This window comes from Schistocerca cancellata, chromosome 3, assembly GCF_023864275.1.
Source record: "Schistocerca cancellata isolate TAMUIC-IGC-003103 chromosome 3, iqSchCanc2.1, whole genome shotgun sequence".
Classification (NCBI taxonomy): Eukaryota; Metazoa; Arthropoda; class Insecta; order Orthoptera; family Acrididae; genus Schistocerca; species Schistocerca cancellata.
The window spans coordinates 173,159,105-173,180,501 of NC_064628.1; the positions used below are offsets into that span (position 1 = coordinate 173,159,105).

The following is a 21,397-nucleotide window of genomic DNA, read 5'->3' on the forward strand; positions in this document are numbered from 1 at the left end:
CAACTGGAAAGATTTATCATTTACTCTGTGTACCAATTTAGTGCATCTTTAGACAAAGAATCTCGCAAGAAATTCTGTCAGGACATTGGAAGGATGGTGTGTTGGACATCTGATTCTTTGTGACACTTGTCAACGATTAACGAGATGTGAGTGGGAGATATACTCATGTAGCATAACGCACAGAGTGCTAGGTGACTTAACAGGGAGATTCGTCGTAACCGGATCCAATAGCTGCAGCGGATTAACGACGGTTGGTCTGATATATGCGTCATCCACTAAGCACAAACAGTGAAAATAAAACAACATACAGGTGGCGCTCACAATTTTCCACCCTTAGGTTAACTAACGGCTGTGGCGACAGGAAGAGTACCCAGCCACAAATTTAAAATGAAATAAAATTGACTGAATCATAAGAACAATGCATGCCGTACGATGGCACAAGAGCTAAGAAACAGCGGGAAGAGGAGGTAACTAGAACAATCAACAAGATGTTCTGTGATATTGCACGTTAATACAGAGACTTTGAATGGCTACCTTTCTGAAACGATGTGAATTCGTTAGCTTGCAGTGTATGCGGCAGCTGAGTACCCTCCACAGTTGCTCTCTTAACTATGTAAGAGAAAATTCCGTAAAAATTCGCAAGAGAGTGGCTTTATCACCATTGTCTGCCTTTCACGTACCAAGAGATGTGCCAAGTTAGCCACGAAAACTTACAGTCAGACGTTATCATTCCTTATACAAACTGTTTCAAAGTCTTTGCGCCAAACGTGCACCCGCTCATGTGGAACAACTTTTCTTAGAGACAAAGTGTACGCTGAAGCTTCCTGACGATTCTGTATTACTGATTCTGCCCTGAGACGTGACAGGGTATAGGTACCCTGCGGTGTGCCTACAGAATATGTGTTGTCTATAACCTAATCAACTGCTCTGCATGAAAGGAAATAAGTGTAGTAAAATGATAGATCTTGATTCGCTTCTAAAATATCTTGATTCGCTTCTAAAATATATTTCTCTGCTTGAAGACACTCATTTCTACGGTTTTCATTTTGAAAATCTGCAGACGCTGCACAACTTGTCAGTAGACCCTGCCAGCTCGGTGACATGTCGTCGTCCTAAGGCCGGGGAAATCAGTAAAAAGACTCCTAACTTCACCGTGGAGCGTCAGCACACACATTTTGTCTCTAACGAAAGTTGTTGCCCATGATATGATCTATCACCCGTAGACGTTTGACGCAAATACTTTGAAACACTCTGTATAGAGCTCACAAATAAATTGCAACTATCGTGGAAATTTGCGACAAGATGCAAAACGTCAACCACGGATGTCCGTACTTGCCATAGCGTAGATGACACAGTGTGTCCCTCCAAGGGAGCTCTCGTATCGGGGAACACGAGTTAGAGCTGTGTTTACTGTTGTGGCGAGTTGCAGTTTGGTATCGAACCTGACAGTAGCCACATTCAGAATCATTAATATCATTGCATCCATGTAGTTTCCAGCGGAACGCACGTGACCACACTATGTCCCCGCCGACAGTCTTCGTAGTTGAACTGTATCGCTGAAGATGGTAGTTCTACGTTATTACCAACATAAACGACAGGTTGTAGATACGAAATACCTGTTGTTACTTCGTTATGGGGGACGCAGCGTCATAGCCGTCAGCGTCGAAGATAAATAAGTTCTCACAGGGACAGATTATAATTACAGTACATTTTTGAAAAGAAAGCGAACTTCGTAAATTTGGGTAACAAGACATAAAAAAATAAAAAATACAACTAACTTGCATAGTACTCCAGGGATTACCTGTGAAATGCTGTAACACGACTCCTCAGTATCTCTGCCGTTATTCGACTACAGAACTACTCTGTAACTAGCTAATGAACAGACTTGGGAGATCTGACTAAGCAATCACGTAACGACAGTAGATAAAAACTCTCATTGGTGGTCACATAGGAAAACAGTGGTGGATTGAGCAATTTGAGACTGCATGTCATGATGCAACTTTTGAACAGAGAACTCCGACATAATCATCTCCTATATAATTTCCATACCTCTTTCGTAACCCGTGGCTGAACTTGACTCTGACCTTGTGTCGTCCGTGGGATGTTGCTGTAATGAAGGACGAAAAGAACTGGAGTTCCCCCAAGGATAGCAACTTCGTCAGTCCCTTAAGAGTTGCCAAGTTTTATGTTTCCACAAGATGTGCGCCTCCATTTCCATTATTTCGTTAGGCCCCGTTTATAACGGCAAATTCTGTATATCGTTTTCGTTACTCATGTTACCGTATTCGCCGCTATGCACGTAAAACCAAACTAAGTATAGATACAGGCGATATTCTATTTAGTGCAGGGTCCAACATAAACTAAGTCTATCACCGTATTCCCGCAGACATAATCACTTTCATTTTATGTTGTGGCTCAGTTATAAGACACAGACTATCATTTGGTACGTAGGCCATTGTATTTGGTTTTCTGTGAATCCTAAAAATCATTTACTATCAACGATGGGATAGTATCGTCGAAAACGAACGGCCGGTTTGCTTCCTACCCTTATCCACTCAGAAACTGTGTTTGGTCTATATTTATCGATGTACAGGACCACAAAACCTCCTTTCACCTCTTCTCTTCTCTAACTGTTTCTAAACTATCTCTTTCAGGCAAAATTGCTGTGAATAACAGTTTGGATTCACATTCACGATGATCGGTTCAAATCTACGTCTTGGAATACTGAGTTGCTTTTTTCGCAGAGTCTCAAAATTATTTTGCGGTCGAATTACTTCGTCATCCTTGTAGTTTCCGAGCAAATGCTCCACCATTAATGGTTTGGTCGTCACTGGATGTTACACGCTTAGCTTCTTATCTTTCCTTAACGGGTGTTGCTAGGGGATTTCGTTTCAAAAAAGCATGTTGCTAGCCTTACAAATGTCCCAGGCTCTGTGATACAAAGAGGTTAAAATGTTCTTGAAATAAAATATTACCTGATATCACTTTCCAACATCCTCGTAATCGTTTACTGCGGATGAAGTCCTGCATCAGTGGATTTTCATCCCTGATGGCATTTCATATTTGCATTGGCTTTGTCAAATAATGTTTACGGAAGAGATAGACTGCCAGGCTTAAAGTAGGTATAACCAGCTCGAATCCCAATGGCAGAAAATACCAGGGGCGTTCAATAAGTAATACGACACATTTTTTGGTTTTACTCAGCACTGTTAACCAATCTTTTGGCTGCAAACGGTGTTTTTAAACGTAATCTCCGTTCAGTGAGACAGCTTTACGATACCTTACTTGCTGGAAGGGCTTGTACGCCCGCATGGTACCACTATACTGGTCGATGTCGCTGCCAACGTCTTGCTTCATCAATAACATCCCCATCATCCATGTATTGCTTCCCGCGGAGTGCATCCTTCGCTGGGCAAAAGAGATGGAAGTCAGAAGCTGCGGGATGCGGGCTGTATGGTGGATGGGGAAGAACAGTCCAACGAAGTTTTGTGAGCTCGTCTCAGGTACACAGAAGGAGAAGGAGAATTCGTTTGCCTTTTTGTAACGACGAACGAGCTGAAGTCGTTTCTTCAATTTCCTGGGGATAACTCTTCCGAGTTAACCGTTGCTCCACAAGGGTGACCATCAAACAGACAATCGTCGCCACGACTTTACTAGCTGAGACCGCGGATTTTAACATTTTCTTCGGAGGAGAGATGGTGTGGCGCCACTTGATGGATTGCCGTTTTGTTTGCTCACCGAAGTGGTGAACCCATGATCCATCGCCTGTGACGATGTTCAACAAAAAATTTTCACGATCAGCCTCGTAACGCGCAAGCGATTCCGTACAGATGGTTCTTCGTCGGTCATAATAGTCTTCTGTTAGGCGGCGAGGAACACAACGGGCACAATCCTTTGAGTAGTCCAACTGGTTGACAAGGGTGTCAGACGTCAAGTTGAGCAACAAAGTTTTCGATTGTGATCCGTCGATCACCGCGATTGAGTGTGTCCGCGTGTTCCAACATTGCAGGAATCACAGCTGAGTGTGGTCGTCCGGCACATGCGAGATTCGAAGGGGTTTGCGCGACCACGTTGCGATGATGACAGACACATCGCCCAACGAGTCAACGTGATTTTGTCCACTGTCAGGTCTTCGTAGATATTCTGCATCCTCTGCGATGCTCTGATTTTCCACCGAGCGAAACTCAGCGACAGCTCTCTGCCTGGAAGGCAGCTTCGTTATAGGCGCCATTTCGAAGGATACGTACACTCCTGGAAATGGAAAAAAGGACACATTGACACCGGTGTGTCAGACCCACCATACTTGCTCCAGACACTGCGAGAGGGCTGTACAAGCAATGATCACACGCACGGCACAGCGGACACACCAGGAACCGCGGTGTTGGCCGTCGAATGGCGCTAGCTGCGCAGCATTTGTGCACCGCCGCCGTCAGTGTCAGCCAGTTTGCCGTGGCATACGGAGCTCCATCGCAGTCTTTAACACTGGTAGCATGCCGCGACAGCGTGGACGTGAACCGTATGTGCAGTTGACGGACTTTGAGCGAGGGCGTATAGTGGGCATGCGGGAGGCCGGGTAGACGTACCGCCGAATTGCTCAAGACGTGGGGCGTGAGGTCTCCACAGTACATCGATGTTGTCACAGGTGAGCGCCACAATCAGGACTGCATACGACCGAGGCACACAGGGTCAACACCCGGCATCATGGTGTGGGGAGCGATCTCCTACACAGGCCGTACACCACTGGTGATCGTCGAGGGGACACTGAATAGTGCACGGTACATCCAAACCGTCATCAAACCCATCGTTCTACCATTCCTAGACCGGCAAGGGAACTTGCTGTTCCAACAGGACAATGCACGTCCGCATGTATCCCGTGCCACCCAACGTGCTCTAGAAGGTGTAAGTCAACTACCCTGGCCAGCAAGATCTACGGATCTGTCCCCCATTGAGCATGTTTGGGACTGGATGAAGCGTCGTCTCACGCGGTCTGCACGTCCAGCACGAACGCTGGTCCAACTGAGGCGCCAGGTGGAAATGGCATGGCAAGCCGTTCCACAGGACTACATCCAGCATCTCTACGATCGTCTCCATGGGAGAATAGCAGCCTGCATTGCTGCGAAAGGTGGATATACACTGTACTAGTGCCGACATTGTGCATGCTCTGTTGCCTGTGTCTATGTGCCTGTGGTTCTGTCAGTGTGATCATGTGATGTATCTGACCCCAGGAATGTGTCAATAAAGTTTCCCCTTCCTGGGACAATGAATTCACGGTGTTCTTATTTCAATTTCCAGGAGTGCGTGTCCCAACATTGCAGGAATCACAGCTGAGTCTGAGTGTGGTCGTCCGGCACATGCGAGATTCGGCGGGTTTGCGCGACCACGTCGCGATGATGACAGGCACATCGCCCAACGAGTCAACGTGATTTTGTCCACTGTCAGGTCTTCGTAGATATTCTGCATCCTCTGCGATGCTCTGATGTTCCACCGAGAGAAACTCAGCGACAGCTCTCTGCCTGGAAGGCACCTTCGTTACAGGCGCCATTTCGAAGGATACGTATAAAGCCGCCACCTACCGGAACTTCATTAAACTATAGGATTTAAACGTTAATATTCCGCGGTGTCCTAAACAAATTCCGCTGTCTTTCGACCAAAATTGTCTTGGAAAAAATGTGTTGCGTTATATACTGAACGCCCCTCGTATTTTATTCGTATTAGACTGCATGTGCTTGAGAGCTGGCAGCTTCGAGTTGTAAGTTACTTGAATTTCTGATGCCTTTCGAAATTGAGTGTGTTGATTTAATGTGTGAAGAATAATTTATCTAATGGATGTATAGGTTCCCCATGTCGTCTTTTAATTTACACGCTAAGACAAAGAAACAAAATGACGCACCCATTATGCAAGGAGGTATTCGGATTGACATTGATGATAGAGTTGTTGGGTGTCCCCCTGAGAGATATCGTGGTGCCAAATTTTGCCAAGCGTCGCGTTCGATCGTCAAAATCCGAAGACGGTTTGAGATCCCTGCTCACAATGATCGAAACGTTCTCATTTGGGGAGTGATCCGGTGACTTTTCTGGCCAAGGTAGGGTTTCACAAGCACGAAGACAAGCAGTAGAAACGCTTGACGTGCGCGGGCTGGCAGTACGTTGCTCAAATGTAACCCCAGGGCAGCTTTACATTATGGGCAACAAAACAGGGTGTAGATCACCGTCGATGCAGTGTGCACCACGGGTGACAACCAAGGGGGTCTCCAAGGGGGTCTTGATATGAAAAGAAATGGCACTCTGGACCATCACTCTTATTTGTCGGGCCATATTGCGGGCGACAATCAGGATGGCATCCAGTCGCTGCCACGGCATTTCCAGACACGTCTTCGCTGGTCATCGGGAATGATTTCGAAGAAGGACTCACCACGGGAGACAGTTGTAGTCCAGACTATGACATTCCAGCCCGACTGCGCCCGAAATCACTGTAAACGGCCTTGTTAGTGTACACAGGTCAATGGGAATCAGCACAAGTAGCGCCGTGAGCCCAGCCCCATTCCTGTGAGCGGCCTATTTATGGTTTTTATGGCCACTGAAGTACCTGTTGCACGTCATATCGCTGAATCTGCGACTGTGAGTGCCTCGGTGACGATAGCTCGATTCTTACGTTGTGTCGTCCCTCTAGGTCGACCGCTTCTTCTTGACACCGTTTTATGCCATATTTCACTCATTCCTCCGAGCATCGTCGATTAGTGAAATCGTACCCATTCAAATATCGAATCATTTGCTGATTATTACAACCGTCTTCTTTGAGCCCATCTGTACTTCCTCTGTCAGGCGCTGATATATATACACTCCTGGAAATGGAAAACAGAACACATTGACACCGGTGTGTCAGACCCACCATACTTGCTCCGGACACTGCGAGAGGGCTGTACAAGCAATGATCACACGCACGGCACAGCGGACACACCAGGAACCGCGGTGTTGGCCGTCGAATGGCGCTAGCTGCGCAGCATTTGTGCACCGCCGCCGTCAGTGTCAGCCAGTTTGCCGTGGCATACGGAGCTCCATCGCTGTCTTTAACACTGGTAGCATGCCGCGACAGCGTGGACGTGAACCGTATGTGCAGTTGACGGACTTTAAGCGAGGGCGTATAGTGGGCATGCGGGAGGCCGGGTGGACGTACCGCCGAATGCTCAACACGTGGGGCGTGAGGTCTCCACAGTACATCGATGTTGTCGCCAGTGGTCGGCGGAAGGTGCACGTGCCCGTCGACCTGGGACCGGACTGCAGCGACGCACGGATGCACGCCAAGACCGTAGGATCCTACGCAGTGCCGTAGGGGACCGCACCGACACTTCCGAGCAAATTAGGGACACTGTTGCTCCTGGGGTATCGGCGAGGACCATTCGCAACCGTCTCCATGAAGCTGGGCTACGGTCCCGCACACCGTTAGGCCGTCTTCCGCTCACGCCCCAACCTCGTGCAGCCCGCCTCCAGTGGTGTCGCGACAGGCGTGAATGGAGGGACGAATGGAGACGTGTCGTCTTCAGCGATGAGAGTCGCTTCTGCCTTGGTGCCAATGATGGTCGTATGCGTGTTTGGCGCCGTGCAGGTGAGCGCCACAATCAGGACTGCATACGACCGAGGCACACAGGGCCAACACCTGGCATCATGGTGTGGGGAGCGATCTCCTACACTGGCCGTACACCACTGGTGATCGTTCTACCATTCCTAGACCGGCAAGGGAACTTGCTGTTCCAACAGGACAATGCACGTCCGCATGTATCCCGTGCCACCCAACGTGCTCTAGAAGGTGTAAGTCAACTACCCAGGCCAGCAAGATCTCCGGATCTGTCCCCCATTGAGCATGTTTGGGACTAGATGAACCGTCGTCTCACGCGGTCTGCACGTCCAGCACGAACGCTGGTCCAACTGAGGCGCCAGGTGGAAATGGCATGGCAAGCCGTTCCACAGGACTACATCCAGCATCTCTACGATCGTCTCCATGGGAGAACAGCAGCCTGCATTGCTGCGAAAGGTGGATATACACTGTACTAGTGCTGACATTGTGTCTATGTGCCTGTGGTTCTGTCAGTGTGATCATGTGATGTATCTGACCCCAGGAATGTGTCAAAAAAGTTTCCCCTTCCTGGGACAATGAATTCACGGTGTTCTTATTTCAATTTCCAGGAGTGTGTATATATATATATATATATATATATATATATATATATATATATATATATATATATATTGCTCACGGACCTGTCTGCGAGGCATAGTTACTATCCAGCTGAGTATACGGAATGAAATCCGCAGAGACTTTGTAGCTTCGTATCGGCGTTCCCCTGTTTACTCAGAAATAGCTTTGAGCAGTATGGGACTTAACATCTGAGGTCATCAGTCCGTTAGAACTTAGAACTAATTAAAGCTAACTAACCTAAGGACATCACACACAACCATGCCCGAGGCAGGATTCAAACCTGAGACCGTAGCGGTCGCGCGGTTCCAGACTGAAGCGCCTAGAACCGATCGACCATACCGACCCGCTACCTGTGTTTATTGTCCTTGCCAGCAGCACGGTGATGACTGGGTGTTGTGTGATATCCTTAGGTTAGTTAGGTTTAAGTAGTTCTAAGTTCTAGGGGACTGATGACCATAGATGTTAAGTCCCATAGTGCTCAGAGCCATTTGAACCAGCAGCGAGGTGAAAATGCCCTGAAACGTCACTCATTCATCCATCGGCGGCAGAAGTTTGCATATGAAGATCAATTTGTAACCAGCTTGCATAGATCATTCGTAATGAGTCGTTTTCTTATGTCTTCATACATAATTTACTATTAAAATTGCAAGCAGAGTCACAATAAAAGTCGTCAGCAAAATTAGTTTGGTGGCAGATAGTGGAGAGATGAATAACACGCCTTCTTCTGACGAATGCTGTGGGATCTTTTACAGTCCTTATCACTCTGTGGGGAGTATAAAAGTCTACAGCCGTTTAGACTGAGGCGACAAAAGTCGTGAAATACTCCCTAATGTCTTTGCGAACCTCATTTTGCCCGGTGTGAACCACTAAACCGACGTGGAATTGACTCAAAAGTCGTTAGAAGTCTCCTGTTGAAATATTGAGCCATGTTGTCTCTATAGCCGTCCATAACTGCGGAGGTGTTGTCGGTGCAGGATTTTCTGCATGATCTAACCTCTCGATTATGTTCCATAAACGGTCGGTGCGATTTATGTTGGGCGATGTGGGTGGCCAAACCATTCGCTCGAATTGTCCAGAATATTCGTCAAACGAATCGTGAACAATTGTGGCCCAGTTATATGGCACACTGTCATCCATAAAAATTCCCTCGTTGTCTGGGAACATGAAGTCCATGAATGGCTGCAAATGGTCCAGAAATAAGCCAGCATAAGCATATCAAGTCAATGACCTATTCAGTTGAACCGGAGGACGCAATCCATCCCGTGTAAACACAACCTTCGGTCCATGGCTTCACGGGGTCTGCGCCACACTTGAATCCTACCATCAGCTGTTACCAACCGAAACAGGACTCATTTGACGAGGCCAGGGTTTTTCAGTCGTCTAGGGTCCAACCGATATGGTCACGAGCCCAACAGAGGCGCTGCAGGAAATGTGCTTTTAGCAAAAGTACTCACGTCGGTCGTCTGCTGCCATAGCCCATTAACGCCAGATTTCGTCGTACTGTCCTAACGGACACATTCGTCGTAGACCCACATTGGTTTCTGCTGTTATCTCTCACAGTGTTGCTAGTCTATTAGCAGTGACAACTCTAAGCAAACACCGCTGTTCGCAGTCGCCAAGCGAAGACTGTCGGCCTCTGCGTTGTCCGTGGTGATAGGTCATGCCTCAATTTTGGTATTCTCTGCGCACTTCCGCACTGTGGATCTCGGTATATTGAATTCCCTAGCGATGTCAGATAAGAAATGTCCCATCCGTCTAGATGTAAGTACCATCCCGAGTTCAAAGTATGTTAATCCCCGTCGTGCGGCCACAATCACGTCGGAAAGCTTTTCACATGAATCACCTGAGTACAAATGACTGCTCTGCCAATGCACTGCTGTTTTATACATTGTGTACCCAATAATACCACCATCTGTAAATCTGTGTATCACTATTCCATGATTTTTGTCACCACAGTATATATCAAGTTTCTAGGGTCACTTGGCTGCATTTATTGTATGTAGTGATTGTAATTTGGTTCCCAACGGTGTTACGTGCTTACGTCGTTTTTTGTAGACATTAAGGTGGAGTTTCAGCTTGTCACCACTATTGTTTTCGTTACCCGCTGCAGACAAAATGAAGGTTTAAAAGACATTGGGGAACTGGAATTACTTTAAAGAGAAGCATATCCCAATGGCAAAGCTTGAAGGCTTCTTATCATAACGACAACTTTCGAAACTGTTCTTTCTTCAGCGCATTCTAAATCGCAGAAATACTGTAAAGATATTTCTGTACCAGGCAATCGATCACTGACACTGCTGTTGTTTTATGACGAACTTAGAAGGGGTAGGGCAAGTGAAACACTTCGGCGAGTGGGCAGGACTAACAACTGGGAAGCGAGCGCGACCGCGTGTTACGCTGTGAGCAGGCGGTTTAAACTGCACGAAGCGAGTCTAGTTCTGTAGGGATCTTACTGTCAGCATGTAATATATTGAACTATTTTGAAGCTGCTTTCTGTTACTCATTCTGCGATTACGTCTTACAAATGCGTGATGAGATTCTGGTTAACGTAGCGCAGATTCGGGTAATATCATGCAAATTATTTACAGATCTGTAAAATGCATTTATGTACGTTCAGACGTAACCTTCTTTGTTTACCGAGGTGGTCAGTTTTCGAGGCAGATGGTTCGGAACCGAGTCCCCATTAGTACATTCGTATACTAGCGCTGTTGTGCAAACTACACTTTCATCTAGTAAAATATTTTCACCGTTTTCTAATGCATATGACATTCTTCAAGCTAAGTCTTTTTTATGTGGTGACCCATCATACAGCGTTTCCCCACGCACGTATAACTGTACGCTTTATTGTAAAAGTGACAGTGTTTTATAGATGCAATTATAGTAATAGCTTATGAGGTTCACCCATATTTCCGTGCCACTGCTTGATATATGTCTAAAGATTGAATACTTTCGCGATACTGAGTGTATGTTGTAACCTGATTCGAGCTACAGCACACAAATTACAGACTTTCTGCCTTAAGCAAAAATACCAGTCACAGTGAGCGACTGTTGGAGTCAGTGTATTGGTCTTTCAAATCTACAATTAGCAGAACGCTTCAGCAATTTCTTTGCATGCTTCTCAGTCCAGAAGGCAAGTTATCATATGATGATTCAAAGCTGGTTGTAAATCATCTTATGTGCGACACGACTACGGTACGTCTTTATTCAAGTTATAATGTAAAGAATGTTAGTTTAACAAAGTGAGCAATGCATTCTCATGGCAAGTAGCTTGCCTATAAGGTGTGTTATGTACACGTTCTTGAAACCAGATTATAAACCTATTGCGAGATAATGTGAACACAGAATTCATTCAAATATTCATTCATGTCCACTGTTCTTTCGATACGCAAAGGAACTTGTATCTACCTTTCAACATGCTCCTTTCCTTCTGAATGACAGACGAATAGCGTTACAAATCATTCTTGACTCTACTCTTCACATAGAAGAGGAAATTTACTCAGGACATGTTTCTGAGCCGTAAATGAGGAAATGTATTCCGAGAACAGCAGGCTGCTATGTGCAACAAGAGGCGGCCCATAGTTAATTTTGTTCTTCTCGACATACACTCCTGGAAATTGAAATAAGAACACCGTGAATTCATTGTCCCAGGAAGGGGAAACTTTATTGACACATTCCTGGGGTCAGATACATCACATGATCACACTGACAGAACCACAGGCACATAGACACAGGCAACAGAGCATGCACAATGTCGGCACTAGTACAGTGTATATCCACCTTTCGCAGCAATGCAGGCTGCTATTCTCCCATGGAGACGATCGTAGAGATGCTGGATGTAGTCCTGTGGAACGGCTTGCCATGCCATTTCCACCTGGCGCCTCAGTTGGACCAGCGTTCGTGCTGGACGTGCAGACCGCGTGAGACGACGCTTCATCCAGTCCCAAACATGCTCAATGGGGGACAGATCCGGAGATCTTGCTGGCCAGGGTAGTTGACTTACACCTTCTAGAGCACGTTGGGTGGCACGGGATACATGCGGACGTCCATTGTCCTGTTGGAACAGCAAGTTCCCTTGCCGGTCTAGGAATGGTAGAACGATGGGTTCGATGACGGTTTGGATGTGCCGTGCACTATTCAGTGTCCCCTCGACGATCACCAGTGGTGTACGGCCAGTGTAGGAGATCGCTCCCCACACCATGATGCCGGGTGTTGGCATTGTGTGCCTCGGTCGTATGCAGTCCTGATTGTGGCGCTCACCTGCACGGCGCCAAACACGCATACGACCATCATTGGCACCAAGGCAGAAGCGACTCTCATCGCTGAAGACGACACGTCTCCATGCGTCCCTCCATTCACGCCTGTCGCGACACCACTGGAGGCGGGCTGCACGAGGTTGGGGCGTGAGCGGAAGACGGCCTAACGGTGTGCGGGACCGTAGCCCAGCTTCATGGAGACGGTTGCGAATGGTCCTCGCCGATACCCCAGGAGCAACAGTGTCCCTAATTTGCTGGGAAGTGGCGGTGCGGTCCCCTACGGCACTGCGTAGGATCCTACGGTCTTGGCGTGCATCCGTGCGTCGCTGCGGTCCGGTCCCAGGTCGACGGGCACGTGCACCTTCCGCCGACCACTGGCGACAACATCGATGTACTGTGGAGACCTCACGCCCCACGTGTTGAGCAATTCGGCGGTACGTCCACCCGGCCTCCCGCATGCCCACTATACGCCCTCGCTCAAAGTCCGTCAACTGCACATACGGTTCACGTCCACGCTGTCGCGGCATGCTACCAGTGTTAAAGACAGCGATGGAGCACCGTATGCCACGGCAAACTGGCTGACACTGACGGCGGCGGTGCACAAATGCTGCGCAGCTAGCGCCATTCGACGGCCAACACCGCGGTTCCTGGTGTGTCCGCTGTGCCGTGCATGTGATCATTGCTTGTACAGCCCTCTCTCAGTGTCCGGAGCAAGTATGGTGGGTGTGACACACCGGTGTCAATGTGTTCTTTTTTCCATTTCCAGGAGTGTATAATGTATATAAAACAAAGGAAACAAACATTTAACGAGAAACCGACAAACCTCACGATCAAGAAGTATTGTTCACCCACGCATCACATGACACACAAATAATGTGATTTGTTATCTGCCAGTGTTTGAAAGATACGAGAAAAAAACAATCCCATCGTAGTGTATATGGAACTGCACCAGAACTTATTAACCACACATTGCCGGCGGTGACAGGATGTACAGTCTCATGTCAAGGAATTTTTGTCTTGTAAACGGAAAGAGCGGTCTTGGTGGAAGGAAAACCGCGGCGAGCATGATGTGTCGCACTGTACTGTTCGCACTAGCCAATACTCGCGGCGCCGGCAGTTGCTAACGGACCGGTCGCAGTGTTCCTACCATGGAAAGTATAACAGACCAAGAATACACCGATATCCACCCATGTATGAGCTGGACGATAGAAGAGCCGACGTTGCAAGACTGCTGGACAGTAAGATATTTCCTAATCGGAGCCTTCCACACGCAAAAATATGTTACTCTGCGGATAGACGCTTGGGAGACCATGGTACATGTGTTTCACCTCCAGGATTTAGAGGCCGGGACGATCATCGACAGACGGTGCGGACGGCCAAGAGAATTTAGTACAAACTGTTGCGGAACGCTTCAGAATAAGCGCCAGTTCTCTCGGAAAGTCACAATTTACTGATACGCGAGTGCTGCACAGAAAACATTACAATCCCTTTGGTATGGAGAAGGTACAAACATCGATGCTGGCAGACTACCAACAGAGCATGAACTTCTGCTAATGCCACGGCATCAGAGGCACGACCAGCAATTTTTAAGAAAAATACAGTTCATAGACGAAACATGTTTCACGAAGGGGGGTATAGTGATTTGACATAATTGGCCCAACTGGGTAGAAGAAAACCCTTACGGCACAGTGATGCGAGGATATCAGCAACGATGCGGTGTCAATATCTGGTGTGGTAATATCAAACGGCATCTCACAGTGCCACATGTGCTACCACCAAGCCTGTTCGGAGAGCGATATGGGCGTTACCTGGATGCTACGTTACCGTGATTGTTGGTAGATACTAGTTTGACGTCTCTTAGAAACCTGTGATACAGTAATGATGGAGCTCCGCTCATTGCAGTGGCACAGTGCGACGCACCCTGGACAGTTCGTTCCGTTCCCGATGAAGTGGTCGTGGAGGCCATGCTGCATGGTCAGCTAGATCGCCAGAATCCACTGGATTCATTTTTGTGGGGCCATCTGAAATATGTCGTTTATGGAGGAGGGCCTGTTGATGTCAATAACCTTCAAAGCAGAATACAACATGACTGCGATATCACAAGAAGAGTCACAGACGTGTTCAGCAATCGTTTCTGCGAAGATTCGGACTTCGCGACGAACTTTTTGTCTGTCATTTCGAACAATACCTATGAAACGGCATTGCAGTTTCTTGCCACGTGTTCATGTGTTAGTTCAGAATTGCAAAACTGTACTGTATTCGTTTGAATTAACTGAGACATAAATGAGTTGTATTTTGTTTTCTGATTCTGTGTACTCGTTCCTTAAGATTAAACCAAACAATGAAACGTGCATATAAAACAATATAGTTCCTCCCCACTTTCCTTTCCCTATGATAACTAGCCACGATACAAAATACTGTCTGAGGAAAACGGAACGAGATAGACGTGGACGCTGTCACTGCTCGCATTGTGACACACGTCGCCGCTTAACACCGCATGCCACGTCTTCTAAGCGCGGCGTCGACCCCCTACAACACTCGTATGTTGTGTGGTGTTGCTGGTTTTTTCCATTGACCTATATCTGCGTACAGAAAGACCAAAAAACCGGCTTCACATTTATCGATTTTATAACGTTCAATTGCGTTGTCATTTAGTGCCATAGGTACACGAGGAAAACGAATTTATGTTTGTAACCCAATGTCTGACACTTTGTACGTCTCATCTCCGACTCATCCTGCATGCAAAGACCGTCCAAAAAGTTCCGAGACTGATTTTATTCCTGGCTTGTAAGGGACGTGAACGCAGTAACTATGGTGGATAAACAACAGATGTGTACTAGACCAGTTAGTTGAGAGTGGGCAGTGTTACGCAATGGACTCACAGCCCTAGTGTGTCAACATTACTGCGTAGCAAATAGCAGTGGAATAACGAATCGAATGCCTGTAAACCGAGTGTTCATAACTCGGTCTAGAATGTATCGAAGAAGAGAATAGTGTGTGCAAAGTTTGTCCCGCATCCATTGACTCCTGGACAAAAGAAGATGCGTGGACGCCTAAAGCGACCTGATTGAACTGAAAAGCTTGGACAGTTGATTTCTTGAAAAAATCGTCGCGGGTAACGAGACTTGGCGTTATCAACACCAAACGAAAATAGTGCAGAAGGGGTTTCTGATGGTTCATCAAAACCGAAGAAGGTGCGAATGTGATGCGCAAGTTGAACAAGTTCTAAAGGAGGACGTTTCTGGCAGTTTCTCATGGATGTATGGACGTTTTGTCGGTTGTAATCAAGTGTGGGGAGACTATGTAGAACACCTGATGCATTACAACCACCTTAACTTTTCTCTATATTTTGTTAATATAGTCTCGTAACTTTTGGACTGGCGATAGATTTTGATGTACTCCGAATATGAGCAGATGAGAGGTACTTTACAACGTCAGTAGTGATCATTACCTTTCTTGTCAAGGGGAAGGAAACCTTAGCTGAAGTGTCTTATAGCTTCCAGCAATAAAAGGAAACTATACGGGTCACTATACATTTTTGTAATCGCTCAATAGCTGTTTTTTTCCTGGTGTGTTTGTCCACTGAGATAACTCACTTATCAATGATACGGGTAATTACCCGTCCAGTCTCGTTTAATTTAAGCTCCGTACGAAAAGGCGTTGCTCTCGACAGGGCTTCAGTTCTAATCTACGCAGCCACATCCTTTTGGGTGAACTGCATTTTGTGACAGTGGGTCTGAGGACTATCAGTTCACCATAATGAAACCGGTAATAGCGAAAATAAGTTAAATAGTCGATGTCTTCCTTAATTTTATAAACAGTGGCGATGATTTTTCAATGTATAATTTATCCTTATGAACTACTATGGAATTTAGCACCTAACTAATTCAGGACGAACGTAATGAAGCTAATGGTTTATAATCGAAATTTTGGAAAGCTCGATAAGAAGTGAAAGGCTTTCGCTATCCGAGATACAGGGTACCAAAAAAAACAACCGACATCAAGCAGACAAGCGAAGCGTTTTATTGATAAAATATACCAAAAAAAAGAATGGTCAAATTTCCCCGAAGCAATACGTCTGCAGTAAGGCATTGTACAAAAGTTAAATGCGGACAGTGAGGAAAGCAATTAAGTACCGTAAATAGAAGCAACTTCATTTCAGTGTTACATAAGGATATTAAAAGATAAGTGGTCAAACGAAGTATGAAATGAGGTGGTGCTTGAAAGAGAGCCTTCATCAAACAAAGTGGGCGCTAGCGGTGCTACATATACTTGCTGGCGCTCGTGGAAACTTCGACCGCTAAGAAAATCTGTTGTAACTCTTTCCAATTGAAAAAGTCAGCTAGAAGAGGGAAACGTAGGTTTTCCGATAGAATCATGATTGAAGAAGCTATCTATGGAAAGCAAGGCAAAGAGAACACGTTACATTTACGAACAGAACGATAAAGTCTAATATAGAAAGTACCAGCTGGCAATAATTGAAATTGACAGTGTGGAAGGATGTACGTAATGTTGCCCAAAGATTATCCTACAGCTTTAAGAGAAGCATCGGAAAACTCTGCTCTTTAAAGCAAAGAAATGATTATAAAGGGAGCAATGAAATAGCCTAGAACGACAAGGACTCCGAGGATGGAGCTGCTTTAGGGGAAAAAGTTTATTTGCTGTGATAAAAGGCTACAAATAAAAGTGTAAGGACTCTGGAACCGTATGGCTGTGACGCAGAGATAACGGAACTATTACCTGAGGCCTGTGTGTGTGCGTTTGTGTGTGCGTAAAACAGTATCCGTAAAGGGAAATATATTTTACTTTCTTCTCTTTCAGTACTAAAGTAAAATTAAACGGATAAATGTAGAGTATTGACCCTGAAGCGACGCGGAGATATCTGCGCTCAGCAGATGACCCATCACTGTGGCAAAGAGCAAACATGGCCGGAGAAAAACAGATGACGATACTAACTGCCAGATGTGCTCTTCATGGAGGGTAGCACAAACAAACAACAATTAATTTTGTAAACTACTCGATATCGCCAGTGTCACTTGCAGAAGTAAAGTATCATGCTGTCGCAGCAATCAAATGCAATTAGAAAAGACCTTAAATGATTATTCAGTATGAGAAGAGCGGTTTAACTTGAAATATTGAAACGAATACATGTCTTAATATTTGATAAAATCTTTATGGGAATAGTATATCAGTGTAACTCTCGGTAGTTCACATAATTAGACTCCATGAGATGTGGTGTCACGTGTGAATGTTGCTGTTGAAAGAAATTACTTGTGATCTCTATTACTAAACGGGCACCCGGAACACGGTCCTAGTAGCAGGTTGCCTAGTAAACGTCTTCCAGGGAAAACAAGAATTGGATTTTCAATATTTTATATAATTATCATCGAATTTAATAATTTAAAATGCTCTCATAATCTACTCGTTAAGAGAAATAGTCTTGCGTTAAATTTATAACGCAGTAAGACAAGTAAGGCCCTAAGACAACCAACTACGTGTGTGTCTTGAGGCAGCTTAATTTACAGCATGCAAATTGATGCAGTAAGGCTTCAGCATCGGGCATAACGTTATAATTTATTATTTCTACACTACTAACTTAATCCGCAACGAGTTTTGCAGTCATTATCCACGTACACCAATGAACATCCCTGCAAAATTATATCATTGTACATCAGATAGTCAGGAGATACGACGTCATAAACACTGAGATGCGTAAAAAACTGGTATGCATATTACTATGCATATTACCAACACTACACTCATCCATTGTTTGATAACGAGAGAGCTTAGCGACATACAACTAACGTTAAACTTAATTTCAAACGTTTTGTAAACGTCTTCTCGCATACATGCTTAACTTCAAATATTTAACATATTAACTCACTTGTAAAGTAATCACATTCTTAAAGCTGTTTTACGCATGGGGGTCCGACTCTTAAAGGGATGGGTGTGGCGGTTTACTGGTATATACCAAACAGGAGTTGTTGAGCAGTGAAATATCGGTTCACGCCAGCGCTCGTTTTACGGATGGCATCATTTCGCTATTGTTCGAAACTGCTCAGTGAATATTCTGTTCAGATTATACATGGTGTAACAGGTACAATTGCAGGCATTTCTGTTGGTGACTGAGGGCGATGTAGTTACGTCATTTGCAGACTAGTAGTTAGGGCCACTACAAGTTTTATGTTTTAGGGTTGGTAGTACCTCCAAGTACATGCGAGGTGGCGCAGTGGTTAGCCCACTGGACTCGCATTCGGGAGGACGACAGTTCAAACCCACGTCTGGCCATCCTGATTTAGGATTTCCGTGATTTCCCTAAATCGTTTAAAGCAAATGCCGGTACGGTTCCTTCGAAAGGGCACGGCCAGTTTCCTTCTCCGTCCTTCCTTAATCCTTGCTTGTACCCTGTCACTAATGACCTCGTTGTCGATGGGAAGTTCAACAGTAATCTCCTCCTCCTCCATGTGGCAACAGCAAACCATCAATGCTTATTTTCCCCTGGGCGGCAGGTCAGGTGCTGAAGTGTTGTCACTTGGACGTAAAACGGTTATGTATACTAACAGGGCGGTCCACTTAGCGCTGCAGTTACGACCGTGCAGAAAATATGAGGTGGTAAATTATGTGACGTGTTCTTGGGAAGACTGTCCGATATAGAGAAAAACAGCAAAAACACACTGATGTGCACACATATTACGGTATCAGGTATAAAATATCTGTAATTACACCCGTTACACGCTGTATTTTAAGAAGTGTTGCTAAATCCTCCCGTCTGGTAGGCCCGTGGCCTGATGCAAGTCTTTTACGCACAATCGTTTCTAGCTGACGCCACTTCGGCGACTTGTGTGTCGATGAGGATGATATGATGATGAAGACAACATAACACCCACTCCCCCAGCAGAGAAAAATCTCCAACGCAGCCGGAAATCGAATCTTGGCCCCTCGCATGGCATTCTGCCGCACTGAGCAGTCAGCTATGGAGGCGGACGTTATTACAATACTTTCTCTCGTATATAAACCTCGTAAAAGTCTTACATTGTAATGAATTGTTGTATTTACTTCAAGTGATACATTGTACTGCGTGATTTTAAGTTCTCGCTAAACAATACGCAATGAGGGACACAGATGCCGCATAAGTGGCTTTCTGTGAGGCTAAATTTGTCGCCCCTTGAATCGATCAGATATTTAAACATTCCAAGTTGAAGTAACTAAACGAATTTCTTGAAGGTGGAATGAAATAAAAACGACAAAAAGAGAAGTCACAATGTTAGTATCAAACATTGTGCACGATTGCAAACAATGAGCCAAATCTGAATTCAACCAATGTATCCCAAAACATAAGACATGTACAAATTTACTCAACTTCTGTAACACTGTCTACATCACCACAAATACTATCTAATCTTTCTGTCATCAAACAGAACGAGGTGAGTCGAAAACAGAACATTTAAAAAAAGTTAGTAATACAACGACAAAAACACTAGCATATAAAGATTCACTGAATTGTGCTGTCTTATTAAGTGTCCGCATGTGTTGGTAGAATACTATAAATGTCAGTCAAAGGTTTTTGCCTAAGCCACAAACAGAAGTTATATGTTTTTGGTTAAGTCCAGGATACTGCCAAATGTCGCATAAACTAATTTTGAATAAAATGAGAAAAATGTATTTCCTTGTATGATCAGAGTGCCGAAATGAGTTTCGAGCGGAACTAGCTTCAGTAAGTTCTAGATCTAACTCTAGAGACACCAGGGGACAATATAGAAATATCAACATGGTTAGCAGATCTGCGAGAGGTCGCTTATTAATAAATAATAACACGAGTTTAGCACACCCATTTCAAGCAACGTGCAAGATATTCGAAAAACACATACCTGTAGGGAGAGCGAATAGAATGACACTAGAGAGGCAGTGAAGGACAACGTCCCCTGAGAAAGATCCAGAAGCAGTTTCCGAAACGACAATACAGCTGTCTCCTCTCACGGAAGTCGTCTGCGCGGCTGTTGGTTCCCCACAGTTCCTGCAGCGGACGCGAAAGTCTTTTGGCGCCGGTAGCGTGAGGCGATGGTTGCTGGAGAACGGCGGCGGTTGTGGGAGGCGTCGTGTTGTACCGGGACTGTGGTAGGCTGTCGGAGCGCGAACTGGCAGTGGGCTCACCGCGTTCTCAGCGGTCTGTAATCGCGAGCGTCCTTGTGCTGCTATCGCGCGTCGAGTTCCCCCCACCTCATCTCGTCCCCTCCCACCCGACAGTCCCAATTAACTGCCACACTCGCACTGGGTCTCTGTGTTGACAAACGCCATATGCACGCGGCGTTGATCGTGTTACTGGCATCCTAATTGTCGCACCACTTATGCGTCCGTTGGCAGCAAGCTGCTGGTCGTAACGCAGCACTTTGCACTATCCTGTATCAAAATCAGCTATTTTTGTAAACCAGCGGAAAATTGCTCCTGTTGGAGCACCAATGAGGCGAATGTGTTCCTGTTTAAATGACTCCAACAGAAAAGTGGAATACTAGCTTCGTTAATCTTCATTCCGCATTCTTCAGGAAAAACTTTGGTATGCGAACATATTCGCGTTCTTTTAGCAAACAGCATTCTAGATGCTAATCAGATAGGAATCTTTATGATCCCGTTGTGCGCAGCGATCGTTGACTGTAGACTGGAGAAAAGAACAGTAATCGATCGAAAAATCCGTCGTTATATTACAGCAGATCTAGATTTCAACTGTTACGTAGTCATCTTGAGTGCATGTAACAACCGGCGACATTAGTCCGAAGTGACACGTAGTAAACATTGTTGCTGGTGTAGAGCGTACAGGAGTCTGAGTTCATGTTAAGATTCCTGTAGGCTTCTGTTTACTACCTGACACTGTGTTAACGTCAGTCATTGGTATATGCACTGAAGTTGACCTTGTTATAGTCGAAATATAGATTTGCTTAATAAAATGACTTAATTT

The 21,397-nt window shown here is 45.6% G+C and overlaps 1 protein-coding gene across 1 annotated transcript in view; it reads right to left on the bottom strand.

Annotated features, from left to right (window-relative positions):
* Positions 1-20,614, bottom strand: part of LOC126174803 (luciferin sulfotransferase-like) — a 300,341-nt gene extending 279,727 nt beyond the window's left edge. The window contains exon 1 of the mRNA XM_049921177.1: positions 20,316-20,614. The gene's annotated coding sequence lies outside the window, so the exon portion shown is untranslated. The remainder of the gene's footprint in view (positions 1-20,315) is intronic.
* Between the last annotated feature and the right edge of the window lie 783 nt (positions 20,615-21,397).